Below are 22401 nucleotides of genomic sequence, written 5' to 3'. Positions count from 1 at the left end.
TGCTGGGCTTAGATCAAGTCCCCATTCAGCTGTTAAATTCACTAAGTGGGAAAATCATCAATATTCAGTCCAACCAGTCTCACAGGGCTCTTCTGAAAATAAATTCAACACAAGGGCCAAGATCCTGCATCAGAGGCAACAATGCCTAACTTTACAATGATATAACTACAACTCTGACATGACACACAACCCTTCTGCTGAATTGTGATGATGCTCATTGGGGCACTGAACATGTTGTATAATGTTCCACTGCAGAATGGTGTTTAGTGTGTGTATTTTCGTTCACACATTTATGTATATTTATATTTTAATATTTTATATGGAAATAACTTTCCTCCTCATCCCCAAGGCAGAGGCCCCAAGCACCCTCCTTACTCCTTCCCCTCCAGGATAGAAAAGGTTTGGGAAGAGTAGGAGAGGGGGGATCAAGGCCTCCAAGTCTTATGCCCCTCTGGAGTAACTCTTGTGCCCACTGGAGGTTCCACCCCACAGTTTCATAACCACTGAATACCTACATCTTTGTTCTTCTTCTGAGAATATGAATATTGTAGAATGGCAGAATTGTAATTGTAAGTCAATTTACGACAATGTCACTTCTCAACAGAATGCCAGTCTGTTTGCTACCTGCAGCAGCAGTATCTACTACCACCACCACCACTACTACTCTCACTACTAATACAACTACTACAACTTACACATGTGTTAAGTTAGGAATAAAAGTTCTGCTGCCACACATTTAAGTTATAAGGGGGAAAAAACATGTACTGTAGCAGCATGTAGGGCTTCTGAACAGACCCCTACTGAGAATGAAAATGAAAAATGGAAATGAGACTGTTTGGTTAGAAATAGTTTTTCTAAGGGAATCTATTGTCCTTAACTTCAGTTCCATTTAACATAATATACAACAGCTTCCTCACAGGATCATCCTGGGAAGTGTCATTCAGTAAGAATGGTTGACATTTCCAAGACTAACTCAAACTACATCTGCCATGATGATCTGCAGGAGCAGAATATTAAACTATAGATCTGCACTGATTGTCTAGAACTCTCCTAAAACAACTTATTTATGCAAATGATTCAGTTATTATATGCTTGGGAATATATGGCTCTTCAGACTGAGCTGCAACTTCTTAGCCAGTGGTGAGAGATGATGGGAGTTGCAGTCCAATAACATCTGGAGGATCACCCGTACTCCAACCCTGTTATAGAACCAAATAACACTTAAGAGGACAACTTCAGCAATTACACACCCATCTTCAGCATCCCATTTTAAACACACACACACACACACACACAAATGTTTTCTGGTTTCCCCTTTCCCTTTTGAGAAGATAGCTGCTTGGTTTATAAATAATTGAAAAACGCCCTGGTAAATCAGAAAGAACAGCCTTTCTTTTTAAACCTTTAATGACACTTTCATAAAAACCCGGCAAAACAGTGTTCCCAGGACGCTATCTCTTGTATTTAGCAGTATATGCAGAAGGAATGCAAATCCAGGTCAGAAGGTTAATTAAAGAGGAACAGATTCTCAGCAGCCAGTGTTTTGTGTTTTGAATTTATTTGGAAGCTTTCAAATATGCTAATAGCTTATTGTAGGAGGCACTCATCTGGCTTTTTCTACCTCTTCCCAAATATAATGAGCTTTTGCTTTTGATAGGCTAGTCTGAAATTCCTGATAAATCAGAATAGTGATGCTTGTAGAAATATGGTTCCTAGGGAACCAATCAAAAGACATTGTACAGAAGTTCCTCTCTCTCCCTCTCCTTAATGGATTTTCTCTGGCAAGCAAGAAGATGGAAGAAGAAGTCAAAAGACATTGGAGAATTACAAATAGATGTCATCCCCTAGAATTCTTGTAAAATTCTGTCTATGGGGAAGGGAAATCTTCAGTAAAAGGCAAAAGATTTATACGATCTGAAGACAAACCTATCAGGTGTAGAATGAAACTGTAGCATTATAAACTACAAAAACCTTTTAAAAATTCCCTGTTTTGAATATCTGTCCTTGCTTCCTGATCTGACTATTCTGCAGGCAGTATTTTATATGGGAAAACATTCAAAACTATGGCCCACACCAACCCAGAATAAAATGCAAAGCATTGTATGATGCTAATATTAAATTGTATTACAGATTGAGTCTCCCTTATCTAAAATGCTTGAGACCAGAAATGTTCTGGATTTTGAATTTCTTTGTATTTTGGAATATTTGCATATACATAATGAGATATCTTGTAGATGAGATGCAAATGCAAACATGAAATTCATTTATGTTTTATATACGCCTAATACGCATCGGCTGAAAGTAATTTTACACATTATATTTTTCACTATTTTGTGAAGGAAACAAAGTTTGTGTACAATGAAATATCATGAAAGAAAGGTGTCACTATCTAAGCTGTCTATATGGACAATTTTGGATTTTTGAATACTTTAGATTTTGGAATTCCAGATAAGGGATACTCAGTCAATATGAGGCCTGTTGTTTTGTGTGGCTTAAGGAATGGATTTTGCTTAGAGATGAGAGGCTTTTGGAACGTGAAGATCATGATATTGGGTGGCATGGTTTCTTTGGTATGGTAAAGTCAAGGTGCATACCAGATTTAAAATCATTGTATCAAATCTTTTTGATACAATGTGTGTTTCAATGTTTCTGTGAGTTTGGTATACATACAAGCAATTTTCCTCCTAAGATAATATTAACCCCCTCGCCAATGAAAGCCTTTTTCAGTAAAGAAGGAGTTAAAAATCAGAAATGATAGTTTTATTATGCTGTTTTGTATTTGGAACAAGCTAGCTGGGAGCTTAAATCAAGAGAGATGCTTTTTAATGTGAGGGGCATAGATCTTAACTGGTTTCCTTAGTTGAAGGATAAAGAAAGATTTAACCAAGATAAGAGAGATCTGTCCAAAGAGGCTAGGGAAAAAGAGTTTTACGTAGAATTGTATAGGGATTGTAATCAATTTAATAAGTGTATAAATGTCTTTTGAAATTATAGACAGAAGATGAACCTATAAAAGATTACATAATAAGGTGGGCCCAAAAGTTTGGGCATAATGTACAGAATGGAGATAAGGAGAAGAATGTGGACCAAAGATCTAAAATTTACTGTGTGCAGTAGTTTAAATAAATCATGTATAAAATGATATACAGTATGTCCTTCTTATACACAGATTTTTTTATACACGGATTCAAGCATCCACAGTTTGAAAATGTTCCAAAAAAGTATAAACTTCAAATATCAAACCTTGATTTTCCATTTTTTATAAGGGACACCATTTTGCTATGTCATTATATTTAATGGGACTTGACCATACATGGATTTTGTTATACACGGGGGATTTTAGAATCAAACCCCAGTGTATAACAAGGGTCCACTGTGTACAGCGGGCCCTCGATATCCAAGGGCTTGCTATCCGCAGATTTAATCATCTGTGTACAGCAAGCCCTGTTGCTTTCAATGGGGGCACATGTAAGCACCGAGATTAGCAGCCGAACTCACACCACCTCCTGCGTTTCTCTTTACCTGCGGGGTGGGGTGGGTGGGGGGGTTCTAGACTGGATCCCCCACAGATACGAAGGGCAGACTGTAGATTGTACCTAACTCCAAATAAGCTGTCAAAAATATTTATGAATGTTTCAAATCAATGCTAAGGTTGTCAGAATAAGGAAAGATTTTTTCATATGGAGTGTACTTGTAAGAAAGTGAAAAGTTATTGGACTAAGATTTATATGTTAATTTGAAAATTTTTAAAGGCAGACTTTGCAGTGTCACCAGAAATGTTTTTGCTGGGTATTATTGATAAAGAATTTAATAGTAAATATGATCTGTTCATTTGGTACATGCTAACAGCTGCAAGAACATTGTTTGCCCAAACGTGGAAACAAACTGAAGCACCCACAATGGGAAAAAAATCAGTTGTTAAGACGGCAGAGTTTGTCCAAATTGCTAAATTAATGTAGATTTTAAAAGATAAACAAATTGAAGCGGTTTCATGTAAATGTTGAATAGCATGGGGGACAGAATGGCTCCTTGAGGGACACCAGATGTAAGTGCCCTCTTATCGGAGCACACGTCCCCCAGCTGCACCATCTGGAATTTGCCCGAGAGGTAGGAACGGAACCACTGGAGCGCAGTGCCCCCGATACCTAACTCCCTCAGGCGTTCCAGAAGGATACCATGGTCAATGGTATCGAAAGCCGCTGAGATGTCTAAGAGCACTAACAGGGACATGCTACCCCGTCCATGCCCAGACGGAGATCATCGACCAGGGCGGCCATGGCAGTCTCAACTCCATAGCCCGCCTGGAAGCCAGTTTGAAATGGGTCTAGAAAATCTGTTTCATCCAAGACCGATTGAAGTTGAAAGGCAACTGCCCTCTCGATCACCTTCCCCAAAAAAGGCAGCAGGGAAATAGGCCGATAATTACTTCGAATCAGGGGGTCTAGGGAGGGCTTTTTTAACAGCGGTTTTACAATGGCCAATTTCAAGCTGTATGGAAAACGCCCTTCCCTAAAAGATGAATTAATTATGTGGCGCAACATAACAGTTACCTTGCCTCACAGCTATCTCGCAGTGGATGTGCCATCGGCGTTTGAAGCTCAACATGTCCAAGACGGAGCTTCTTGTCTTTCCTCCTAAGCCCACTCTTCAACACTCCTTTTCTGTCTCTGTGGACAACATTTCTATTCAACCAGTCCAGCAAGCCCGCAGTCTTGGTTTTATCTTTGACTCTTCTCTGTCGTGTATCCCTCAGATCCAGACCACAGCCAAGGCTTGTAGATTCTTTTTATACAATATTGCCAAAATCCGACCATATCTCTCCGCCTCTACTGCCAAGATCCTGGTCCATGCCCTAGTGATCTCACAACTTGATTACTGTAATGCCCTCCTGGCTGGGCTTCCTCTTTCTCACCTCCGTCCTTTAATCTCTGCACGCATTATCACTTCCACCCACCGCTCTGACCACATCTCTCCTGTGTTGGCATCCCTTCACTGGCTCCCCCTCCCTTTCCGCATTCAGTATAAGCTCCTGCTGTCCACGTTTAAAGCCCTCCATGGACTGGCCCCTCCCTACTTATCAGACCTTATTTCCCCTCACCTTCCCACTAGGGCCCTCCGTTCTGGTAGTCAAGGTCTGCTGTCTCAGCCCAGGATTTCCTCTGCCCCATCCCGGATTTGCCCCTTTTCACTCGCTGCTCCTTACTCCTGGAACCTTCTTCCCCCACAAGCAAGAGCCATCACTTCTTTAACCAGCTTCAAAATGGAGTTGAAGACCATCTTGTTCAGGGCAGTGTTCCCAGGCATTGCATAATTTTCACTTGCTATTTGATGTTCTCTTGTTGCCTGTTTTATTGAATCATTTCCTGTTTTGCTATGTATTTTATATGTATTATCCTACTAGAGAGGCCCCTTCCCCACCACCACTCCCTTTGTGTCGTGTCTTTTTAGATTGTAAGCCTGAGGGCAGGGAACCGTCCAATTAAAAAGATTGTATGTACAGCGCTGTGTAAATTTACAGCGCTTTATAAATAAAGGTTAATAATAATAATAATAAACTGACCCCCCCTGAGCTGCTAGCCAAGAGGGACAGGGATCGAGAGAGCACGTTGTCTTCCTAAAACTTCGAAGGATCTTGTCCACTTCCTCGGTACTCACAGACTCAAAATGATCCAGTACAATCGAGTCCACGGAGGCTCTGGGGACCACTACTCTGGATCCTGAAGAAATACTAGCGTCGAGATCAGCCCTTATCCGAGAGGTTTTATCCACGAAGAAGTTGTTAAACTCATCACAGCAGGCCTTGGATGGTTCCAAAATAGAGTTCAGGGAGGAGGGCAACTGGGTAAGCTCCCTCACTACCCTGAACAGCTCTGCCGGACGCAATACTTGCAGCATAGAACGAATTCTTAGCTGCACTTATTGCCACTCCGTAGGCCTCCAAATGAGATTCCAGGAGTGCCTTGTCGGCTAAGTGCTGGTGTCTTCGCCAGTCACACTCTAGTCGTTGCAGAACCCGCTTCCTTTCCCTGAGGTCTTCCGTATGTTAAAATAGCTTGAAAACTAGTCTTGTTTCTATGGCTTACAGACCTGCTAGATGTTGAGCAACCCTTGGTCATGAAGCTTTAGAAGGCTTCTCCAATATGCAGCAGGGATAAGCTGCTGAGTAGATCTTAACCCCTTGACTCAAGACCTGACATGAAAAGACCTGACTTGAGACTTGACTTGCGACTTGGAGTAAAAGACTTAAATACATCACTGACATTTTTTCTTGCACAAATTGCATTGCGAGATTTGTAATTGTATAGATATTTTTTGGGCTTAGCATTCATGTGTTGCAGCTGTAAATTGGGCAAGCTTGTACAAATTTGAGAAGTCAATGGATTTTCATTCATCCCTATTGACAGGACAGAAAGTCACTGAAAACTTAAAATATGCCATATCTTGTTCTAAATATAAAAAACACAGGGGCATGAAAGGCCCATTGGATGGATAGAGAGTGGCAGTGTGATCTAGGGATTTGAGTGTTGGGCTATGACTCTGGAGAACAAGGTACAAATCCCAACTTGGCCATGAAACCCACTGGATGACCCTGGTTAAGTCACACTCTCTCAGTCTCAGAGAATGGCAATTGCAAACCCTCCCTGAAGAAATTTGCCAAGAAAACCCTGTAATAGGTTTGCCTTAGGATCACCATAAGTTGGAAGCAACTTGAAGGCACACAACAACAACAGCAATATTCATAGAATCATAGAGTTGGAAGAGACCGCACGGGGCATCCAGTCCAACCCCCTGCGATACTGGTAGAATTGTGCAGAAAAATCCAGTAACAAGAGAAACAGCAATTTGATCAACCATGTTGTTTCCTTCCTTAAACTGGTAAACCAGTTTTAAACATAGACAGCAGCTGTGGCATCACACGTTTGACAGATAAACAAGACTTGTTTTAGCTTTGAGGCTTATCTTCAGCAAAATTCCAATGTGAAACAGTCTTGTTGAGGGTTTTTTTTTGCCAGTTACCATCTCATCTTGTAGAAAGAAGCTCATCAATAACATTGATTGCTGCAGCTGCAATCTTCAAATCCCCTCACTAATTTAAATGAGTACATTTGGAGCACACTGGAAGACAGAGCTAGGTGGGTGGCCTTTCAATTGCTAAATTAATATCTGCTCCTGACCAATATAGCCTCCTGTTGTGTCAGGTGTGAAACAGCCTACTGAATTAAATCTAAGAAAAACGTTCCACATTTCACAACACTTTCTCCTGAAGTATATATATTTAATTTATTTTCCTGGGTGATGACTTTCTCTTCCTCCTGTTATCTGTGAATAAAAACAGATATTGCCAGAGAGAACAAGTAGGAACAGATCAGACTGACAATTCCTTGTTGTTCTTTTTGTGTGGTATGGAAAAGCAAGAAGCTGCAAGTAAGGATGAGTACCTTCCATAGAGTACCTTCTTGTCCAGAGCACAGAACAAGGTAAGGCCTAGAAGCTGCCCTCTAGTTACAGTCATTTGGGGCCGGAACAGATTGGCCAGTTAAGCCACCTTCCAGCCAGCTTGGGAATGCGGCATTTACATGTTGCATGCTCCCAAGCTGCACAGAAGCTGAACAGCCAGTCACACAGGGGTGGCTTCATGATGCTCTGGCAGTGAGGCATGTACATGCCACATGCCACCAGAGCATCATGAAGCTGGTTTCCAGCTGTGGTGCAGGTGGCAAAGCCAGCATTTTTCTGCCCAAAAAGGAACGGCTCTTTGCCACTCTTTTTTCAGCTTGCTTCAAGGCAGATTGGGGCCGTGGTCTGTTGTTGTCATGGCCCCAATCCATCTTCGGAATGGGCGGCTTCAAGCTGCCCCTTCCACCCATCAATTTCACCCCTTGGTTAGCTGTCAGAATTAAGAAGCCACTACAGCCATGAGGGTGGAAAGAATTTTATTTAAAAGGGTTTTGTATCAATTAATATTCAAAAAGCTTCATAAAATTAGTTAATGTGGCAAAATATGGCTTAAATCCAGTTGCTACTCTCCGCCAGAGTAGATTTGTTGAATAAATGGAAGTTACTTAAATGTTCATAGAATCATAGAATTGGAAGAAACCACAAGGGCCATCTAGTCCAACCACTTCCATGCAGGAACTCACAGTCAAAGCATCTCTGACAGATGGTCATCCAGCCTCTGCTTAAAGACTTCCAAAGAAAGAGACTCCACCACACTCTGAGGGAGTGCATTCCATTGTCAAATAGCTCTTACTGTCAGGAAGTTCCTCCTAATGTTGAGCTAGAATCTCTTTTCCTGTAGCTTGCATCCATTGTTCTGTGTTCTAGTCTGTTGGTTTATTAATTTTTATTGAATCTCTGATGCAATGGTTAGAATATTTTGGAGCTTCAGGTTCAACTATCTATTGAAGCATGAACGTCACTGGGTGGTTTGGACAGTCACTTCCTCTCAGACTGAGGTCCTAAACACACTGCAGAAATAATCCAGTTTGAGACTGCTTTAACTGCCCTGGTTCAATGCTAGGGAATTGTGGGAACTACAAGTTGGCCATAAATCAATTCATTCTCCCATCTCTTTCTTTTATAGTGAATTGACCCCGTGTCTTGTTGCTTCATAGGCCAACTCAACATCCTCCTCCAGTTAAGGACATATGCACCAGTTAAATCAGTGAACTGAACTGGACAGCTACATTGAATAAAATCATATCTGTAAAATGATTTTAAAAAAGTCTAGTCAAATGTAGACCCTGAATTTTGGAAGACACTTAAAAGATGAGCTAATGTGTAGCAAGTCTGTAAACACCCAGCATTTGCAAGCTTTCACAACACACATAATGGAGAGCTAGTACCATATGGGGTAAAAGATGAAAGCCACTGTCATAAGACACTGAGAAGTCCCATTTTTTTGTCAAGATTATACAACAAGAGACATAAAAGAAAATGGAGTTCAAACAAACGAGACAGACAACACATAGATGAATTGCCTGTATCTAGCAACAAAATAGGAGCTTCTAGCATGAGAATAACACAAAGTCCACACACACCCACCTGTGTTTCTTTTATTTTCAACAAGTTACCTAGACATTATTTTCTCAGTCAATAACGGTTGTCTGCCTTAAACACATAAAAGTGTTGTATTCCTCCACCTGCTGTCCACAGAGCTACGTTATTGATTCTCATCACGTAATACAGGAAAGACAGAGCACAAAGAACACAGTGTTGTAGTGTAAGAACTTGCTGAGCAGTCTTCAAAGATTTCTTTCTCTGATATCTCAAAACCAAGGGGGATAATCACACATAGTCTTTGCAATTGCTATGGTGAGTATCACAGAGAACTTGATATTGTATATTGAATAGGGCTTAGAGGCACCTATTCACAGCATGAACCAAAAGCTGGTATCAGCAAGGATGGCTAGTGGTCAATAATAGTTCATTTGCATAATAAATGGAGATGCCCTGAGCCTCCACTGGTACCTGAGCTATTCCTTAGTGACACTGACTTTGATCTATTTGTTTGCTTTATTATAGGGAAAATTCAAGCATTCTAGTAAACAGAGGATGTGTTAAGTTAGGACAAATTTTGCACCTAAAAGCTGAGTCCAAGATCCTAACCTTCAGCTAAATACACATTATTTGTAAATGAGCAATCACGTTCATTCATGATAGCCACAGGGAGACAGCACCACCTTTGAACACAGGCTAATCTTAGCAAAGAGGAAACATTATTTTATTATTTTGTTGTTGCTGTTCTGTGCCTTCAAGTTGACTCTGACTTATGGCAACCCTATCATAGGGTTTTACTGATAAGATTTATTCATAGGAGGTTTGCTATTGTCTTTCTCTGAGGTTGAGAAAGTGTGACTTGCCCAAGGTGGGGGACCAGGGATTTGAACTCTGGTCTCTCAAAGTCCTAGCCCAACACTCAAACCACTACACTGTGTTGACTCCATTATCATATACACTACTAACTTATCAGCTCCTGATCAAGATTTGACCAGAGCACTGTAATATAGATTATCTTGGTGGCCATCCTTCATCTTCTCATCAATATAAGAATCCTGTAACATAGATGTTAAATTATCTCTTTTCACCTGAATCATTTGGACTCACAAGGATGCTCACAAGGGATGAGAAATCCCCCGATAGGAATAATTTTTCTGGTCAAATCACCTGCCTGTGAGTGATGCTATAAAGTGTAATATTTCAAAAAGCATAGCGTGACATACCTATCCAATCCTTCCCCATGATCCTCACAACAACCCTATGAAGTAGATCAGGTTAAGAGATACTGACTTGCCCAACGTCACACACAGCTTCATGGCTGAATAGGAATTTGAATCAGAACTCTCCAGTCTTAATGCTAAATTGTTACTAACTAATTTTCTCTTATCTTAAATGTAGTTCCCAGACTTCCTTAATACTGCAGAGACTGAGAATGAAGAGAAAGAATGTACTACAAGACCCAGATGGCTTATGATTTTTGTGTACCATTTGGAACAGGGCGAGAGATAAATTATAAGCTTTTTTCTTTTCTTTTCACTATTGTATTCTATATCCTGCAGTGTGTCTTGAAGTATGTCTACAATGAGATTCTTTCCTTCAGTTCCCCCCCCCCTTTTATTCCATATTTCTCTTCTCAATCTACCACCAAAATGTTGTAAAAAATAGTTTTCCCTGTCCCCCCCCCCCCCTTCTTCTGCACATTACTAGCTTTCCTTCTGGGTGCAGCAATTTAAATAGGAAAATTAATTATGCCCCAGCCAATTTAAGAAAGGTGCCAAATAATTCATTGACCTCTGAGGCTGTTTATACGCAGGCAAATCAAGTCAACACAATCTGTACCAGCTTTGTTACACAGCTGCATAACCACACTATTAGACCTCTGGCTGCACCATCTAACCCATTTGTAAAAACAGGACATAGCTAGGTGAAATCCCCCCAAAAGATTGTGAAGAGAAAAATCTGCTGCCAGTCTAGAAACAGTCTATTTCACTCAAGCTGATATATGGGTTCTTTGTAACCTTGGTGTCCAATTTGAGACCTAAGTCCCATTTCAGTATAGATACAGTTTTGCTCTGGCATATGCATTTTATCAACAGTTATCAATAGTCAAGACTAATGCCAAGGATTAATAAACAATAAGACAGCAGTGAACATCATTTACAATCTTCTTGGTATACAGGGTTGGCATTAACATGATTAAAATCTATTCACATAGGGGAAACTCCTTCATCTACAGCTTGCTAGATAGAGCTTTCTAGAAGTTTAAGCTAGAAAATGTAATTTTTCTGCTTCTTCTTGTTGTGTCTTCAAGTTATTTTCAACCAATGGCGACCTAAAGGAAATCTATCCAGAGGCCTTTGGTAGCTGCTGAGGTTTGGTTCCAGGACCCGCTATGGATACCAAAATTCATGGATATGCAAGTCCCATTAAATACAATGGCATAGTAAAATGGTGTCACCTTATATAAAATGTCAAAATCAAGGGGTTTTTTGTTTTTTTAAATTTATACATGTATGTAATATTTTCAAGCTGTGAATGCTTGAATCCATGGATAAATATCAGTGGCTACACACAGCCAACTGTACAAGAATGACAGCATTTGGATTGCATGGTATGTAACTCAGGGACAACAAATGTGCAGTAGAAGCAACAGGGACTCACAAAGGGGCTGCCCATTTTACAGCCAGATTAGAACAGCAGCAAATATATGCCGCAGCCCCAATCTGGCCTTTTCAGGGCACAAAAAGGACCTGCAAAAAGCGGCTCCTTTTTACACCCTGGAAAAGGCACAATAGCCACGGTGCCATGGCTTTATGGTGCTCCTTTGGCACTGCATTGTGCAAACACAGCACCAGAGGAACGCCATGACACCACGCGCCGTGTGGTGTGGCACACAGCATCATACCGCCCTGGGGGCAGAGCCAAGACGTGCATCACATGGAAGCTATGCCCCAACTCCATCCCCAGCCTGGACTTTAAGGCCAGTCTGCACAGGGCCAAAGTGTCCTTTTTAAATATTATGTGTTTCTGCACATTTCACAGTTGCCTAGAACCCCACCTTTTGTCCATCGGTGACCTTGTTTTGACTACATTTTTGTCCTGCCTCGATAAATGTAGAATCTGGGGGAGTGATGAAATCACCAAACAACATAGGCATTGTAGTCCAAAAGTAGCATTTCCAAGCTCTGCTTATAGTATCTAAAAGATTAAGGCCTCAAACTTACTGGATGTCTGTATGGGTAAGCCACATATTAGCAAGATAACAGAAACTTTGGCAGAAAACTAAATTCTTGGTTTTCTACATCACTCCTCCATGCTCCTCCTGCTATCCTATCCCATTCCTGTTTTGTAATGCTTCCCACAAGTGTACAGTTCCTGGAGTGATACAATCAAGCAGAAAATAACCACTCAGTGGAAAAAAATAAGTTGTTGTGTTTAATGATGGAAGAGAAAAAATTGAAAATAATTAAAACATGGTTTGTTTCATTTCTTTTCTGCAAACCCAGACCTGCTTCTTCTTTTTCACCACTCATGTCAGTTAAAGCTAGCTGCCCTTTTCTTATATGAGGGCAAATAATATATGTAATCCACAAACTGGATTAAAGCAGATTAACAAAGGAAAGGCTAAGGAAGTAAGTGGGCATCTTAGGTTGACTTAGTGGCAGTCAGTAAATGTAGGGCAGAGAGTTTTATGGCAAAACTCTTTACCAACAATAAGAATATAGATATAGAGATACAGAGATATTTTATCCCCCTTGAAAATAAATATCTGCTCAATATGATTAAGACCTTGATTTCACAGTAAATACTTGATAGCACCTAACACTTTTCTTTTATTCCAACTAGGATGCCTTATCAATAGACAAAGTGAGGCAGATATCTCAGGTGAGGGAACTAATTGTGAAAGGCCAATAAATTGTTTGTTATTTAATTTATCATTGCACTTTTTGATTCCTGCATATGGGAGAGAATCTTAAGGAATGACCACTTTGATATCAAACTACTGTGGTGTAATGTGTTTGGCAAAGAGGCTACAGACCCTTTGCAATTCTGCCTCAAACAGAATCCAGGAATCTGATCCAGTCCTGTACTTATTACAGACTTTTGCTTCTTTAGATAAAAAAGCCTTATAAACTAGCTCCTATCAGTGTGTATGTACAAGGATGAAAACGTTTTTTTAAAAAATCTTCCTTTCCAATAAATACTTTCTTTCTAGCTATTGTGCTTACAGTTAGGTGGATAAACCATAACCTCTGGCCTGTTGGAAGTTTAATACTTCTAACATCTTCCTGTCAGAAGAGACTCTCTCACCTACATGACAGTTTTGCTGGCTGGGTGTCACCTGATCATGAAATGAACCAGCTAAAAGTACCTTTTCCGGGTCAGCTGCCACTCTGTATCTTTGCTAAAAGAAAATATGGCACAGTTCTTTTCTGTCTGCCATAAAACCTATAAGGCTGAGCTATCTAGGCAGGAAAGTTCCTTTTCAAATTTACCAAGAAGCATGAAAGCCAAAATCTAGGAAGGGTTGTACCAGAGGGAATCATTGCAAGCACCTACCATCACTGATAAAAGAACTCTTCTGAAGACAGCACCAAAAAAACACCAAAATAAACTAGCTGGTTGAATTGTTTTTCTCCTCTTCCTTTTAAGAACAGACTGCGGATCTATAATTCATTGCTAAATGGTACATCTTTGTCCCATATGTACTGCATTTTCCATTCATAATTTCATTTGTAATTGGCAGGAGAAGATTACCCAGTACCAGGAAGCAAACTCTCTTGCCACACAAGGAGGCAGACATTTAAAAAAAATAATAACAAGTGAAACATTCTAATAAATGAATCTGCTCTATGAAGATGGCTGAACAATTGTACATTGGAAAACTGCAGGCAGAACCAACTGGAGTAAGCTTAACATTCCAAGCTTTTACAGAGCTTGGAATATTGCATTACTAATAACCAATGTTGTCTTTACAATAATAATGGCATTATGCTACATTATGATTGCAACTTGACAAAGACTGATTTCACTTCTTTTGCATTGCAGCTGGAACTTTTAAGTTACTTTTATAAATAAGGTGATGGGACCCCACCAAATGATGAAGGAAGAATCACAGGTATTCATGTTCATGCTGAGCCTCCTACAGAGGGAATATTTTGTCAGCACCTAGCAGCTTTCGGTTATTTTTAGAAGTAAAGTAATTGATCTATTTTAATTACTTTTGATTATCAGGAATGTGAAAATCTAATTTTGGAATTGCAGCTATAATGATAACTAACCACCATGGGAGCTTGGAATGATAATAGGAACCATTTTGAAAAGTAATTTTCTAAACTCTACACTCCTGGAAGGAAATACTTGGCTGACATTCTGAAATGCAATTTTCACAGATGTGAATGAAAACTGGAGGAAGGAGGGATTTTCAGCAGACAGAATTTGTATAATGAGTGACACCTGCTAAAATTTCCCTCTTCTACACAATTTTTAAAGGTACAGGAACCCTGTCCTCTTTTTCACCTGCCAAATCTAGTTTCTCTCCAAGTGAAAGATTTTTAAGATATAAAATTCCATGGAATTTAGGAATGCAAATTCTTTTCTCATTTCCTTCTTGCAGGAAACAAGTAATTTTAACAATGGCGCATTACAGACCGCCCCTTTGAGGTGGCCTGTAGGCGCTCCTTTCCCTGCCGGATCGGGGCATCAGCTGCCAGAATGGCAGCCTCTGGGGCCCCGATCCGCCGCTTTCCAGACTGCGGGGAAGCGGCAAAAGGTTGCTTCCCCGCGTCCTGGAAAGGGGTGTCCTTGGGGCTTCATGCCCCAAGGAACCTGACGGCAGCAGGGACAAGCAGAAAGGGGCCGCTCGGCCCCTTTCTGCCTTGCGTCGCTGGCGCAGCCGTCTAAAGGCTGAGCCAGTGATGCAAATCCTGGAAGGAGCTCCGTTTCGGAGCTCCTTCTGGCACCGCGGAAAGGGCACTCTATGCGCCTTGGCGCGGCGCCAGTATGTCACAACCGTGCCACCTCATTTGGAGGCGGCACAGTGGTGACGTAGCAATGGCGGCCCCCACGTGAAACGGGCGCCGCCATTTTGTATGGACTCAATCCGTACTAGGGTTAGGGGCATCCAGAAGGGACGCCCGTTTCTAACCCTAGTACGGACCCAGTCCTTACTATACACCCGTGTGGAACGGGCCAATGTTTCTGTTCCCCCTGAAAGAAAGTTTTTCAAACCTACACTTTGGAAAGACTACTTAGAGTTCAGGACTTATTCAGCCCAAAATTTACATGTAATATTTTTTAATTGCTGCACAAAACCAACAATGTGCAATTTTTTCATAAAATAAATCTTGATCTGTGAAGATTCTCAACAGTGCAGGATTCTGCTCATCAGAATTTTTTCAGCGCTTAAGCAACACATTTCCCATACCTTTTTGAATATTTCTGCCATCCCTAATGTGAGCAATATGTGGCATGTACAAACGAATATACCAAGAAGTGAAACGTTGTATAAGAAAACACCAACACCACCAATTCCATTGTGCTATCAAGCCAACAATAGCAGTATTTTCAGCTAAACTGAATTTAAATGTAGATTTAATTATTTCTAGATTTGTTTAGTATTTTATAGTAGACTAAGGCTGAATCCTATTGGAGGTGTGGAATGAAGTATTTATTTATTAATTAAAATTTTAATAGCCTGCTATATATCCAAAGTAGATCTACTGAATAAATGGGGTTTATCGTGGTGCAGACTCATCATTTAATAATTAATTTAATGGCTAGTGTATTTGGAACTGTCAATAACAGAGATGGGAACTGTGTGATGCTCCATATGGTGGACTGTAAATCTCAGCAATCTCTAGCCAACATAGTCAAAACTGAAAAATACAACATCTATAGGGCCACACAAATGACACCCATGGCCAAGTGAATTTAGGACTACGTATTTTGCATTGTGCAAAATTCCCAATAGCTCCTAATCTCACAATCTAATAACATAAAAAATGGGGAAAAAACTGAGAAAGGAAGATAATGGAAAGAGGCTATATCAAGGTAGACATCAGGGAGAAGAAACTCTCAAAAACTACTGACAAATTATTAGAGAGAAAAGAGCAAAATAAGAGGAAAGGGCAAAATAAGATGGGGTCGCTTTAATGTCATGGTTGAATTTTCAATCCAGTATCCTGCTGCCCTGGGCATTGAGAAAAGAAATGTGGATCACCAGCAGGAAATACTATTGCTTTGGGTAAAAGCAAACCTTGAATGGACTTAACCATGTTAGGAGAACAGAGGTAGCCACACTGAAGAATTAAAGCAGTTTGACACCACTGTAACTGTCATGACTCTGTCCTACAGAATCCTGGGATTTGCTTGGTGAGGCACTTGATAGACCAGGCTGAATACCTCACCAAACTTCAAATTCCAGGATTCTGTAGAACTGAGCCATGGCAGTTAAAGTAGTAAACAAACTGCTTAAATTCTACAGTGTGGATAAACCTCATGTGAATGGTAGGGGAAAAGTGCTTAATGCAAATGATATAGAACAAAAAGATATAAAAACAAAATAGCAAAATAAACAGGCTTAAAAAGAAGTTTAATATTAACAATGGGTGAGTCATCCCCCATGGGTCCCTTTTTCATTAGCTAAAATTTCTTCTGATTTCTCTGAGATGTATTGGGGGCTGTGCAGCCGCCTCCATTTTCACCAAATCAGGGCAACTGCAACTGCATGCTGCAGCCCCGATCTGGCCTTTCTGTGGTGCAAAAAGGAGCCACAAAAAGCGGCTCCTTTTTGCACTCTGGAAAGGGTGTCGTAGCTGCTGGTGTCATGGCTTTACTGCTGGCCTGGGGGCAGAGCCAAGGCATGCATCATGTGGATGCCATGCCCCAACTCTGCCCCCAGCCAGCCTTTCCTGCCGGTCTGCACAGCCCCTCAGAAAAGAAAACTAAAGTCCAAAACGCACTGCAGAAATAACCTAGGTTGAGACCGCTTTAACTGCCCTGGCTCAATGCTAGGGAATTTGGGGAACTGTAGTTTTTTGTGAGACATTTAATCTCCTCTGTCAGAGAGCTCTAGGACCACAATAAACTACAGTTCCCAGAATTCCCTAGCATTGAGCCAGGGTAGTTAAAGTGGTCTCAAACTGGATAATTTCTGCAGTGTGTTTTTGGACCTGAGTTCTTCAATAAAGCATTGAAAAGCCAAGAGGAGCCCAGCCCAGCCTTCCTCCTATGTTCTCCTTAGTTTTCCTCACTCTGGCAGAAGAAGGAGCTGGCAGTAGGGAAGAAAACATCAGAGCGACAGAGACACTGGAGATTATTGCACAGTGAAGTCCGGCCAGGATAGATGTGGGATCTAAAACTAAAAAATGGATCCTATCGCATTGCTCTGTGCTTGAGCAGTAGACAGATCGTATGTAATCTTGGCTTCTCTGGGCTTCTCCCACAGCTTTTCAAAAACAGGATCAAAAACATTTTTGAAAAAATAGCAATAGCAAGTACATTTCTATACCACTTATCAGTGCACTTAAGCACTCCCTAAAGTGGTTTACAAAGTGTAATCTTTCTGTGGTGCAAAAATGTGGGAGAAGCCTGGGTTGCATACAGGCTGCCTACTGCCCAGCTATGAAGTTATGCAATAGGATCCGTTTTTAAGTTTTAGATCTCATGTCTATCTTGGCGAAACTTTAATAATCTCTTAAATCGATGGCTTGGAGCCTGGGAGATGACATGCCCAGTGCCTCTTGTCTCCTTCCATTAAGAGAAAGATATTGGACACATCATTTTCCAGGCTCCTCTATGGTTAGGATACACCACAGATGGGCTACTTTAATGTCAATGTCAATGCTGAATTTTCAATCCAGTAATCTGCTGCCCTGGAGACTGAGAAAAGAAATGTGGACCATCAGCAGGAAATACCATTGCTTGAGTAAGTCCATTCAAGTTAGACTTGCCATATCCCACCTGGGGGCAGGACTTTCCCGGTTTGGGGCAGGGCCACACAGTCCTGCCCCAGTTTGGCCCCTCCCCCGGGACCTCCCCCCCCAGCAAGGCCCTGGAGGCAGCTCCATCCCTCCCCATGGCTGTGTGCCACCCTCCCCACCTCCCTGCCTGACTTAGCCTAGAGAGCAGGTCTTAAAGACATCTGCCACTCAGAGCTATTGCCAGCCCACTTGGTATATATACCCTGCAAGAGGCCTTACTTTCCAGGTTACAGTGAGCAAAGAAAAAAAAGGCCATCAATAGTTCCTGTTTCCCTGGGAGTCTAAATGCCTCATCTTTTAAATGTATAGCACTCAGTATTGTTGTAATTCTTTATCACAGGGTCGTTTTTGAGGCCCTAAACACCTTTCCTTGTAATATGCAAATTTCTCCCAAAGCTGACCAATGGGAAAGAGGCAATCAGCCCTCCCCTTGGGTTGGTTTTCAATGGCGAAGGAAGAGATTTTGCCTTGCAAGTTGCTGGTAAATAATAGAAGGCTTTGGGGTTGCAAAAGGCTGCAGAAATAGTTTGACCCCCCCCTTTAAACATCCATGGCTCAGTGCTATGGGATTCTGGGAATTGTAGTTTCTTGTGGCACCAGAGCTCTTTTGACAAAAGGAGACTGAATGGAGGCGTTGCCTGGCTGGGGGCAGAGCCTCTTGCCAGCAGTGAGAAGGCTGCGATGATGAGGAAAAGCAGGGGCTCCTCTGGTGGTCCTGGCCACTTCCCTTGGCTCCCTCCCTCCTCCTCCTCCTCCTCCTCCTCCTCCTCCTCCTCCTCCTCTCAGAGCTCATTCACACTCCCTGGCTTTTCTCCCCCCCCCCCCTCTGCACTTTGAGACCCCTTTAACTGCCAAAGCTCAATGCTCTGGAATTCTGGGGTCTGTGAGGCATTTGGCCTTCTCTGTCAGAGAGCTCTGGTGCCACAATAAACTACCATTCCCAGGATTCCATAGCACTGAGCCCTGGCAGTCCAAGCAGTGTGTTTTGGACACAGAGATCCTCCAAATGAATCCAGTCCCTAGCTTTTATATCTCTCACACACACTGCAGGAATAATAACCCATTTTGAGACTGCTTTAACTCAGTGCTAGGGAATCCTGGGAATGCTAGTGTTTGGAAGACATTGAGACTGCTCTGTCAGTGATGGCTCTGAGGCCACAATAGACTACAATTCCCAGGATTCCCCAGCACTGAGCAGTCTCAAACTGGACCATTTCCTCAGTGTGGATGCACCTGGGGAGGAATTCTGGGCACTGCAGTTCAACTACGTTTGGAGGGTTATGGGACTCCCTGTCAGAGATAGCTCTGGGGCCACAATGTACTACAATTCCCAGCATTCCCCAGCACTAACCCAGGACAGTTAAGTCACTCTCAAACTGGATTATTTCCTCAGTGTGGAACTCTGGGCATTTCAGTCCAGCTATGTTTTATTTCTGCAGTGTATTTTGGACCAGGGACAAGGTGACCAGGCATCCTCCTCCTTTTCCAGGACATGTCCTCTTCTGTCAAATTTCAAAAGGTCCTCCATTTGGATCATGGCTAAGAAGCATGCATTTATAATTACATGGGTGTTTTTAGCTTTTATTTTTGGCCATGTCCTACATTTTTTTTGCTTGGGTGCCCTACATTTTGGGGTGAGGGCATTGGTCACCTTGGTCAGAGAGCTTTCCAGGGGTTAACTGCCATTCTGCTGTGGTGCTGGAACAAACCACCATTCCCAGAATTCCATAGCATTCAGGCAAGACAGTTAAAGTGGTCTCAAACCAGATTATTTCTCCAGTGTAGATGCAGCCCAAGCCTTTTGCCTCTCTTATGCCTGAGATTTCAAAGCCCAGCCCTGGCACCACAACAAACTACAAATCCCAGGATTCCATAGGATGGAGTGATGAGAGTGAAAGCAGTGTGGCAGCAGCCTAAGTGTGCTTAATGCAGTTCTTAACATGGTGCACCTCTTGCCTACAGAGTCTCACAAGACTTTTTTGTTTAACAACTTGTACCCATTAACTCCATTTCATGTCTCCTTTATTTAGTGGGGAGGAATACAGACAAAACAAGTCAAAATGAAGAAAAACCAAAGTCTCTTGACCAAAGGGTTTGGTTGTGGAATAAGCCTCTGAAATATGCAAGAGGCAATGTTAAAATAAAGCCATGTTCAATGCCCAAATGTGCTGTTTGGAATGGGGAGAGGGGGGTGGCCAGAAAAGGAAGTATATTTCCATGATCTGTCTACGAATAATGTCAAAATGTCCTCCATTTTGATCATGCCTAAGAAACATGGATTTATATTAACATTTCTAAAAAAGCCTCAATTTTTTTGCGTGTCCTCCATTTTTTAAAAAATGTGTCCTACATTTGAAAATGTTGTCCTGCATTTGTCCTACATTTGTCCCGATTTGGAGGTCCTCACTTATGGCAACCCTAATTCAAGCAAACCTTGAATTATAGGCTCATTTGCACTGTGGGTGTGAGTTTCTACATGCTCGTCATTCCTGGAATTCATTTATGGTGACAGATGAACTAAAAAATTAGAGAAATGAGGGCTAGCTCAAGAGGCACAAAGCTTGGAAAAGTTAGTTTGGGCTACAACTTCTAGAATTCACCAGCCAGCAAGTGGGAACATTTTGGGAATTGTACTCCAAAAAAATAACTTGCAGCCACCCAAATCAAGGTGCATAGTGTCCATTCCCAGGCAAATTAGTTTGACACATGAGAGAGAAAACCCCAGAAGCACCTTTTCTATTTCCTAACACTAAATACTGAATACTTTGTTGTCATCTGATGACATAAAAAAATGCTGCTTGATACAAACATGATACTACCTCACAGTAGGCCCAACCCAAGGAAAATAGATAGGAATCAAAGCACAGGGAAAATATGACACAGTATCAAGAAAAGACTTATAAATGAGAAGGAATAGTTTTAATCATTACAGAATGTAATAACAAAAGCCAGAGAAGAGAATAATAAAGGGGCAAAGAATGTTATTGTATGGAGTACTGGAAACTATTGGGGTGGGGGGATCTTTTCTTAATAAACATTTCTGATTGGAAGCAAAACCCAAGTATACACAAGTTTAATTTCAGAGAGTGCTTTTAAAGCATCTTAGCCTTAAAAATAAACATGTACTCCTTTTTTTCTGGTTCTTTCTCACTGTTCATGCCCTATTTTCAATTGGTCCTCCTTCCCAGGCACAGAAAAGAATGGGAGTATTTGCACCCAGCAGGTGGGCTCTTTTCATCATTTGGAAAATGGCAAAGTGCAGTTGCAGGAGGTTCCCCGCTGCTGATGAGCAAATTGTACGTCAAACCTAGTGAACTGAAGTAGAGATTTTTTACCTACCTGATGAATATCACTAGGGCACTTGTATGAAGTTCTAAGTTTAAAAATAAGCAACCCTCTCATATTGTGTAGCAGCCTGTTGTTGGGTAAGAGATCTGACTTTGACTCTAAATTGATACACAAGATCATCAGCAACCCGTGATCCAATGCAGAAAGGCTTTTAATCCAGCCATTACAGAATAAACCAAGCCCCCTGCTCCATAGGCCACCTGTGCATGAGATTTCACTGCAAATAAATCACAACACTAAGTATCACATAATGTCTACTTGTCACAGATACCCACATGGTCCCCTAAAATAATAGTAATTATCTGATGCTTCTTTTTAAAGGAGGGCTTGGCTTGGTCGTTCAGCAGTAAAAAACATCAGTGTCTACAATATGGTTTAGATTACTTTTTCTGGACTTGATTCTCAGTGCATTTGTATCCAGCCTTTTCCATTTCTGACCACAGCTTTCTAATGACATGATTAAATAATATGAAGGGTGGGCAACACATAACTTATGATCTGCATGTATCCCCAGCTATTTCTGTCTCCCACCCCACAAAAAGTTTCTATTGACATTGCCACCATAATTCTGCTCTAAAACTTAGCAAATATAATTCTTTTTGAATAAAACAGTAGAATCGAACTCCCAGGATCTGCTGGGGGAAAAAAGATTTGTAAGAGATTTCCTAGCAAAATCACTGGAATTTGGACAGTAATAGAAGATGTGACCTCTGACAGGTTTTGTAATCTCTGATACTACCTCAACCCCCCCACCCCCCCAAAAAAAAGTATTTAGGAAATTGATGCTTTTATTCCACGTGGGAAGAATATCATGTACCTAGAAATTTAAATCTGTATATCCCTTGACTCGTCGCTTCACCTTACATCTCAGGTGGATGCGACGGTCAGGAGCACCTGTTATCAGCTTCGGCTTATTCGCCAGCTGCGCCCATACCTGGGCCAGAGGGACCTTGAAACGGTAGTACATGCTCTGGTAACCTCTCGACTGGATTTCTGCAATGCGCTCTACATGGGGCAACCCTTGTACCACACCCGGAAGCTACAGATGGTACAGAACATGGCAGCCAGA

At 41.5% G+C, this 22401-nt stretch overlaps 1 protein-coding gene and 1 pseudogene across 5 annotated transcripts in view; both read right to left on the bottom strand.

The window, feature by feature from the left end:
• The window catches only part of GLRA2 (glycine receptor alpha 2), a 190327-nt gene that overhangs the window by 2156 nt on the left and 165770 nt on the right, over positions 1-22401 (bottom strand). The gene's annotated exons all lie outside the window — the stretch shown is intronic.
• On the bottom strand, positions 1823-1922 carry LOC149319408 (U5 spliceosomal RNA; annotated as a pseudogene).

This window comes from Sceloporus occidentalis, unplaced genomic scaffold (genome assembly GCF_023333645.1).
Source record: "Sceloporus occidentalis isolate IW3139 unplaced genomic scaffold, rSceOcc1.0.p SCAF_2, whole genome shotgun sequence".
Lineage (NCBI taxonomy): Eukaryota > Metazoa > Chordata > Lepidosauria > Squamata > Phrynosomatidae > Sceloporus > Sceloporus occidentalis.
The sequence above is the reverse complement of the archived record's forward strand: the minus strand, read 5'-3'. Positions and strand labels throughout refer to the sequence as shown.